The sequence below is a fragment of the Nelusetta ayraudi genome, unplaced genomic scaffold (genome assembly GCF_046127955.1).
Source record: "Nelusetta ayraudi isolate G7.1 ecotype Tasmania unplaced genomic scaffold, CSIRO-AGI_Nayr_v1 ptg000136l, whole genome shotgun sequence".
Lineage (NCBI taxonomy): Eukaryota > Metazoa > Chordata > Actinopteri > Tetraodontiformes > Monacanthidae > Nelusetta > Nelusetta ayraudi.
Window position 1 is genome coordinate 7328048 of NW_027466186.1, and position 9134 is coordinate 7337181.

At 41.4% G+C, this 9134-nt stretch overlaps 1 protein-coding gene across 4 annotated transcripts in view; it reads right to left on the reverse strand.

The window, feature by feature from the left end:
* Nucleotides 1-8932, reverse strand: part of znf1035 (zinc finger protein 1035) — a 31943-nt gene extending 23011 nt beyond the window's left edge. For 3 of the 4 annotated variants that reach the window (XM_076012543.1, XM_076012542.1, XM_076012541.1), the window contains exon 1: nt 8256-8731. The gene's annotated coding sequence lies outside the window, so the exon portion shown is untranslated. Of the gene's footprint in view, nt 1-8255 lie in introns of all 4 variants that reach the window. The other variant, XR_012925291.1, reaches the window with a different exon arrangement.
* Nucleotides 8933-9134: the final 202 nt, after the last annotated feature.

The window sequence follows — 9134 nt, forward strand, 5'->3', positions numbered from 1 at the left end:
AACCAGTCATCAGATTGCAATCCTTACTTTTGGTGTGCCCAAGATGCTCTCTTTGAACTACACTACAATGACAAAACTACACTTTCACAAATTTTGGACTTAAACCTCTTGTTGACTTTGTTAATGATGAGGAAAAATATGATTGACGCGTTGGGAGGTAGTGGTTGACAATTTGTTGAGTTCAGGGGCATGAACTCAACAAATTGTCAGGTGTTTGGCCTGTGGCAGTATCTACCCATGTTGTTTCTACCTTAATTTCCGGACTATAAAGCGCACTGGACTATAAGCCGCAGGTGTTTCGTCAGGAAACGGGTCCGCGGATCAGTTCGGCGGCTGCGAGCCTGCAACTCTGAACTCGCACCGCGGATCCTGTTTGCGGGGTCCCGCTGGTCACCTCGGTTAATTGGTATGGAGTCGGACCAGCACTCGACAACAAGAGCAAGACAAGAGAACATACAGACGAGAGCGCGAGCGATCTAGCCAGATCATTGACTGCCTTTAACTTAAAAGCTGCATCATATGCAATTCTTTGTTTGTTTTCCATAATGAGGGTTTGTGCATGAAAACTTCCTTTGCTCTGTCTTGCTCTCGTTCTGTATTTGGTTCCACTTTTGCTTTCGTTCTTTGCGCAAACTGCCTGTCTCACTCTTTCCCAAGCCCACCCAAAACTCCATAAATTGAGAAGGTCCCCTAGTGGCCGTTAGCTGTAAAAAACAACAACATATTAGCCGCACCGTTGTATTAGCCGCAGGGTTCAAAGCATGGGAAAAAAGTAGCGGCTTATAGTCCGGAAATTACGGTATGTCATTTGTGTACTTGTACTACCAATGTCAGACAGGTGGTGGTCACTAGCATTTTCTCACAGTGTTAATGAGATAGTTCAACATTTTGTTAAATTCACCATTTGTCATAATTCCTACAGACATATGAGTAGCATACATTCCTTTTGATTATCAGTGCCTGTTTTGGGATTTGGTCATCAGACACGAGTTGCTCAGCATGCAAAATGTATGTGGCTGGTATAAGTCAAAACTCATGTGATACACAATCCAGTGTTTTCCCCAGACACTTGGTGCCACAGATACAATTTGGATCGGCAAATTGACAATGACTGCAATTCTTGAATGAAACACTTTGCCGTAATAGTGTGCAATACTGCAATTTTCAATGTATCCACCACGTGTTAGCAAGTTGCCGACTTCGGTAATAACTAATCACCCGAGTGTTCAGGTCACAACTTTTCCAGCCGAGTGTTTGAGTTGCTGGATAATGTGTCTGAAGAGTTTTGATGAGGGAGTGAAATCTGTACCATTCATTTCCATTTTGTTCATTGAGCAGCTTGCATCGCGGCTCCTCAAATCTTAAAACAACTGACACAGATGATTTGCAGGTATGCACCTAATAATGTGACTATAGGAATTATGGTAATCTGTGAATTGAACAACATACCAAACAACCGTCTACTTTCTAGAAAACGTTTATAGCCCGTAGAGCGAAACAAAAACAAAAAACAAAATAATAATAAAAAAACAAATACAAGATAGGGTCTGGTATTGGTTACTCACGATACGCTACATACCTCGATACAAGAGTCACAATATGATATATACAGAGTAGTACATTAAGATTTTATATTATTGCAATATGATATGATAATGATTATTAATGTAATACTTGAATATTTAACCTTTAGTCAAAATTCTCTTGACCAATGAGCTCATTGCAGCGTGTGTCGCTCCACCCTTTGGATATGGGACAATATGCTTCAAACACCAAAGGAAGGGTTGGCATACTGGTGAGTATGCCAAGTATGGCCCTTTTTTTTTTTTTTTTTTTTTAACAGATAATACTGTTGCAGGACTTCAACACAGATGGATTATGGTATTATTTCCTTTAATCAGACTTTCTAATATGCCTTGATGAGATAGCAATTTGTTAGTTATTGCACTCATATAAAAGGCCCTTCTCTCGACTTATTTTGCTGTTGTGGTCGCGCACCTGCCGACTGCAATGGAGGAAAAACAAATTCAACCTGCTCTCTCTTCCTTGAAGGCAAAGGTTAGGAATTATTTTGGTTTTTAATAAATACCCTGGAAGACCAAGCCTGATACGAGCTACTCCATATGCAAGACTTACAAAAATTAAAGTTAAGCACTTTTTGAACACCACAAATGTGCATTCTCACCCTTCCCTGGCATCACCACGTTATAAGGTATGGAGCAGATTCAGCTACCAGAGGCAGACCAACGCAAACTGCATTGCTTAAAGGGGACCTATGATGCTTTTCCACTTTTCTGAGCTTTAAAAACTGTTACAATGTTGAACTCAATCGTCAAACGATCTCGATATCGTCAAATAATGACGTTCATGCGTTTGGACATGAGCCCTGCAAATTGTTGGGCATGGTTCTAAACGCTCTGTTCACGGAGATTTTTTCAACACTGGGCACGGAATTACGTAATTGTGTGCCGGATCTCCTTTCATGGCCAAGCTCCGGCAACCTCTCGGACTGCGCTGCTCCAAGAAAATGTTTTTTTCGGTGTCAGGGAAATTAAAAAATATAAAATAAAAAATGTACAGTTCAGTTAGTTCAACATGATGCATCTTGCTTAATGTTTGGAGCACAAAGACAATATTGTGATGTCTGTAGAATGCTAAGAACCTCTTTCCAGCAGTATTTGACACTCAAAATGTGTTTTGGAGTGAATGTGACTGAAAATGTTCACTAATATAAGTCACAAATGTTTAAAAAAAGGTTTCACAAAAGTTCACATTTTGTTTACCATTGCTTTGGGAAATTTGATTGAATACATTTTTTTGTAAGGCAACCTCACTTTTGCATTGCTTAATTATAACAGCCTACTCTTACCAGCTTGTCAAAACAATGCTATTTACTGCTTTTTCTATATATATATATATATATATATATAAAAAAAAAAATACAATTAATATTATGCAGAATTGAGTTCAGCCTTTTGGCCTGGCCCTTCTCAATATTTTCTGTTTCTCATGTGGCCCCATGGAAAAAATAATTGCCCACCCCTGTTCTAAGACCTATTAAGAGGTCTTGCAAAAATACAAAACAAAAACACGGTCAGTACACAAAGTAAAATATATTTCCGGCAACACGGAAGGCACAAAAAACGTCCAGGGACCTTCGGTCTGCCTTGCGGCCGTAACTCAGCCCACACTGGGTCCGTACGAAGCTGGATTAGCTGCTAAACAGCGGCTAAAGGGTGAAGCCTTCACGACGGTAAGTGTTTAAATTGTGTCTGTTTCGTAACGTTTGCCGTTTACTCTTCACTCCCGCACTGGCAAACTGAGGAAGTGAGGCTCAGCAGCGACGAAGAGTGTGACCCCGGGCGGGGGCGTGTACTGGCAAGGCTGGGGTGGAGTGAAGTGAAACAGAGCGTTTTCGCGGGACGCAGTAAATACGAGGAAACGAGCCGCGAGATACACAAATCTAAAAAGCTTTCAGAGCGGAAAATCGTGCGTTGCTGCTCTGGAGGGGCCAGATATCAAATACAAAAGCCCGAAAATTAGTAGAATAGGTCCCCTTTAACTAAACTCTGTGCAGGCAATCATCAAAGACATACAGGATTGCACTGTGGTGAAGAACTACAATTTCAGGTGCATGTTGCAGACAGTGTAAGTGTAATTTTTTTTTTTTTTTTGAGACAGATGTGTCCCACAGAAATAAAGGTCGCCAGTGACTGAAATAATTAACATGTGAATAACTTGCGATGCGTGGGGTTTAATAGCAGTCTTTCGTGACATTCACTGATCACTATAATACTGACGCATGGCTGCTTGAATCCCATGTATTGCAAACTCATAAAAGCCACATGGCCGCGAATGTCAAGGCCATGTTCCACTCCATTGCTGATGAATGGAAGCCGACTGTTGAAAACTGGTGATTGTGGCTGATGTGCTGCCAACATGTTTGCTGCTGTACAGATGCAGAACTCAAAAAAACTGCGTTCTTCCCATTCTCTCAGCGAGGCTGCTCAACAAGCTTTGAAGCTACTAATTTCAGAGTCATAACTGCTTGGGTCACTCAGGCGAGTCATTGCACTGCAATCAGAACGGCACTGATGTGGTCACGCATTGCATGCTGAAATGATGACTGTGAGAAAACAAATGTTAGTGTGGCAATGTGACTTTGCTGGGTTTTGTATGAATAACAAAAGTTATGCTTCCCCTCATATCAACTATTACTCACTTTTAGTTTACCACTGGTACCAATGTCATGTTTGTGCATAAGAAAAATATCAACAGCAACTTTGCTGTGATTCAATGGTGGATTTCCTCCCTTTGTTTGGAATGTCAGCAGCTTAAGAACATTAAAACTTCATTTGCTACCTGGCTTACAGCTGATGGTCATCTTTGCAATTTTAAATCGAGTGATTATAGTCTAGAGACAGTATTCCGATACATAAAGTGTCGTCAAAACGTCACACCATGGACCAAACAAATTGGCTAAGGCTTACCTATTATGTCAGATTGACAGAGGAACCCGTCAGTCACACAAAACAACTAAGTTCCATAAAAGTGCATCAAAGCCACCTTGAGCTGTGGCTTTGATGCACCGGTGGCTTTGAGCACCCAAAGCACCGGCTTTGGGTGCTCAAAACCGGTGCCTTTCAGGTGCCAACTTATTGCTGGGCCACAGTTTTAGCACCGATTAGGAACCACTTACATCAGGAGTTGTGGGCTGGGTTATCGATGCAAATTTCTATGTTTAAAACAACTGCAGAGCAATATTTTATAAACTTTATAAACTCAATGGACGTGAAAAACAAAGCAGTGCTGGTTGATGTAGAGAACAAGACCAGCAATAGTAGACTCTAGCTACGCTAACTACGACAATCCCAGATCAGTATTATGAACTTATGGCAGGCAAACAGGACCAGCCAGCGACCAGCGATCAGAGGCTGGCTAACTAGCAAACAACAAAATATATATATTTTTTTATTATCGGTTTTGGACGGTGAGAAAGTTGCTAGGACCACTCTCGTGGAGGTCGGAAGACCACCAGTGCCCTGGTTGGGATGAAGAGATGCATTGTTACGGCAGCATAAAGATGCTGCCAAAAAATAAAAATAGCTTCTTTAAAACAAAATATGGACAACATACATATAGTTTATTTCTATTTTTGTGAATTCATTTTATGAAGTTTTACTTTGTGTCAATAAAGATATACGTGATGAAATACGCATGCTTTGTCTATCATCGAAAGGAATGTTACGTTATAAACATGTGAGCGGCATCTGTGTTTAACGGCACATGAAGCAAGAGCAACTACATTAATATGGTTATGCTATTGGACCGTGCTTAGATACTTCTGTGCCCACATACAATAATAAATACAGTGAGAAGATGTTTAGAAATACTGTATCAAAAAGCAGCAGATAGAAACAGACTGGCTTCTTCAGTACGTTTAAAGAAAATTCAGAAACACTGTAGTTGCCTGATATTTTACTTGGATTGATGTCTTCAGCCAGTTAAAATATCACTCATCACCTCAGTTAAAGTACTCAATTATACAACGAAACATTGATATATCATGTTATCATATCATCGGGTTGTTTAACTGCTACGTGATCAATGCGAGCGCACTCAAACTTATGTAGCTAAGCAAATGCTAACACAAACACGTTAATTGTCTTTAACGTGATAATTACTTGTATCCTCAAATGTACAGTTTCGGTGGACGACGACTACGGCTAGGATGGGTTGCCATGAAAAGTTGTTTTTCATCTAGTCAACACCCTACATTGTTGTTGTGGGCTTTGCGTATGACGTGCAATTTGTCGACTTCGTAACGTTTCATGGTGATGAAATGGCGTGGCTCTAACTTGGCTCCTTGCCAGTGAAAAAGCAAACGGGATCCTAGGAGGTGCGGGTGCTGAACCAACTAAGCACCGGCTGGTGCTACTAAGACAGAACACTGCCACCATGTTACTTTAGCTTCCGTCATCTTATCTCAATCAGGAAAGCTTAACCAGAAAAAGGAATGAAAACCCTTTAGAGGTATGCACTATGGTTGTTCTTTCTTCTCTTTTCTCTCTCATGCTGTCAGTACGCCAGTCCTCCTTCAACTTTTTACTTCCTACCGAAAAGTGTTACTCTTTCGTTTTGCACGTGCGGGGTTTGTTTAAAGCAGCGGTAGCAAAAATTCAATAAAGCAGCAGAAATCAACAGAACACTAGTGCCTCTCACGACGCACTGTAGCTGTTTTCCTACCTGCCCGTTTACGTTGTTCTGCGTAGTTCACACTTGTTGAGGGAGAAAGTAGGAGCATGCGTTTTCATGCAGCCGATGTCCCGAACGAAATTGTGGCAGAATCGTCCTCATATGGAAATGAGATTTGCATCGGCGGTATGAATCAAGATTGAGATTTTAATACAATTATTCGTGTAGCCCTGTCTTAAAGGACTTTCCACTATCAAAAGAGAAAACTAATCCTCCAGAGCAAGCGTGAAGACACAGTGGCAGGAAAAGTCCTAAATTATGTTGTGAATTTTCTCAGAAATCTCTTAAAAAATAAATAAATAAATAAAAACAATCTTGACGCTGGTGATAAATTCAGTTCAGATGTGAACAGAAACACAATAATTAGTCCAAACACTACGTAAATACCACACCACTAATGAAATGATTGAGTTACGAACACACAAAAAAACAAACGGAAGGGGTAGGCCTCAGCAAGCCAGGGCAATACCTAGATGCGCAGATGTATTGTGCTCAGTACATAGACTTAATGCACAACCACAAATAAAACCCCAGAAAGGTTGACTCATAATAAAAGTTGCAGCTGCAACTGATCCTGCACATCCAATGTGCTGAGGCAAACAGACAGGTCTGTCAGTAGACCGCACCTTCAAAGACAACTATAGTCTTCAGGGGAGGTTATGTACACTTATGCACGGTTTTAGTACCACTGTGTAGATGTTGCTGGAGTTGAATCACATTTATCAGAAACCTCGCCCTGAGCCCCTTCCTACAGTATGGACACGGTTGGCTCGGTAAGGGTTAATATTCAAACAGCCATTTTGCTGATAAGTCTTACAAAATGGCCCCACCACTTTAGATCAAAGAAAAGCAAAAGAGTTGACTTACAACCAGTCAGCTAGAAAAAAAGTGACTTGAAGAAAACAGACTTCAAACTGAGGAGGCACTTGGCTCTTGTTAGGACATATAGGTTTATGTAATCAGGCAATTCTTGTACTTGAAAAGGTTAGTGCTTAGGGTGTGCTTGCGAAAGGTTCAGACAAATTAAGATTTTTGCAGATATTATTATATTATTATTATTATTATTATTGTATGGCACAACACACTAAGTATTTTAGGCTGCCTGGCAGCTTAATTTGAACAGTTGATAAAAGCTTGCCTAATTTTAATCATCACAGAGGGACAGAAAAAAAGTTGACAATAATGTTGAGGCTAGTTCTAACTTTTATCCACCTGAGGGGAGATTGTCAGTATTGAAAAAAATATTATGATGCCATTTCTGCAACCAATATTCTCATTTTCATTTTATAAGGCAACATTGTTTTGTTTTGTTTTTAATTGTTGTGATTTGTTACCAGCTCCCTTGATTTTGTTTAACATATTATAACTGTCAATTCTATATTTTAGTTAACATCGCAAATTAGATATGGTATAATATTTCTTTTAGGACTTGTAGAGTAATCTATACTTTCAACCATTCTATTTGACCACTGAGCAGTGCGTGTGTATGGGGCTATTTCCCAAATCAGTCAAAAACCATAGGCTGCACAGTGGAATTATATCAACTTTCCAACACTAAATGACTTTGAACTTGTTTTGATACTTTGTTGTGCCCCTTTGATAAAACATAATTGCGCAGCTGCCATTTGGCAGGTGATTGTGAAATTTAAATGTACGGCATGAACCACCAAAAGTAACGTTGCCTCATAAACGACTATTTTTCCCCACGTTTGAGGAGCATAATAACAAAAACAACTGATGTGCAGTCACGCAGGACATGCGTTAATTTAATATTCGTATAACCAGTCATTGCAGGGAATTCACGCGTGAAAACTGTAAGAGACCGCAAATCACATAGAAAACCCGAAATAGGTGGCGAGTAGGACTCAAAAGAGAGACAGTCGGTTTATAGCACTCTGGCTAGAACGGCTCCAGCTCCTGTAAGCAAGCTAGCCCAGAGCCTCCAGCCACTGCTGAACGCTAATGGCTCCTGTGAAGCTAAAACCAGCAGAGACCCTTACCCGATCGGAGAATCCGTTCGGCTCTTGCTTTTTTCCACGGCGATCTCTCTTCTGGGGGGGTGATGTAAAATGTACGTCTCGTTGTACTCCGTTCACGGCATTATTTCCAAGACGTTACATCTCGCCTTCCGCGGATTTTTGGATAATACGATGCAAGGCGACTGTCTCCTCTGCCGATGGACAAGGCTTCCGTCTGTCTTTCGAGCAACGGGACGATTTGTCTCCCTAAACAGCGAGTGGGTGCAGGTTGCTCAGTAAGGGAACCTTGTTGTCCCAGTGGAACGTGGGGTGCAACGCGTGCTGGAATCAGGATTGAAGCGTTGCGACGAGACCAGCCTCCATTATCTGAATTTGCGCATTTTCAGACAATGTGTCTAAGATGACGGCACCTTGTCCAACAAGTCTCGGATCACGACCAATAACATGGTGCAGGCGCAAGGCTAGAGCCCGCCTCTCCGTGTTCTGTGGCTGTCACATCAGCGGAGTGGAAGCCCCAACTGCTTCCGGGCCACTGCTGCGCGCGGGTGTTGCCTTGCGCCTGCAACTGATCCCGCACGGGCACTGTGCTGGGGGTACACAGGCAGGTCTGACGGTAGACATCGCCTTTCAGGACAACCATAGTCTTCAAGGGGGCTTATGTGCACTTTTGAACAGCTTTGGTACCACCATGTAGATGTTACTGGAGTTAAATCATATTTACAAGAGAGCTTTCCCCTGCCCCCGTCCTTAGTGCTGTGGACGTGGTCGGCTTGGTAAGGGTTAAACTTACACAGCCATTTTGTGGCAATACCTACAAAATGGCACCACCGTTTTCTGCGCTAGTCCATCAAAGCAAACTTTAAATAATACTTTTTTTTTCTTTTTTTTTTTTTAAATAGA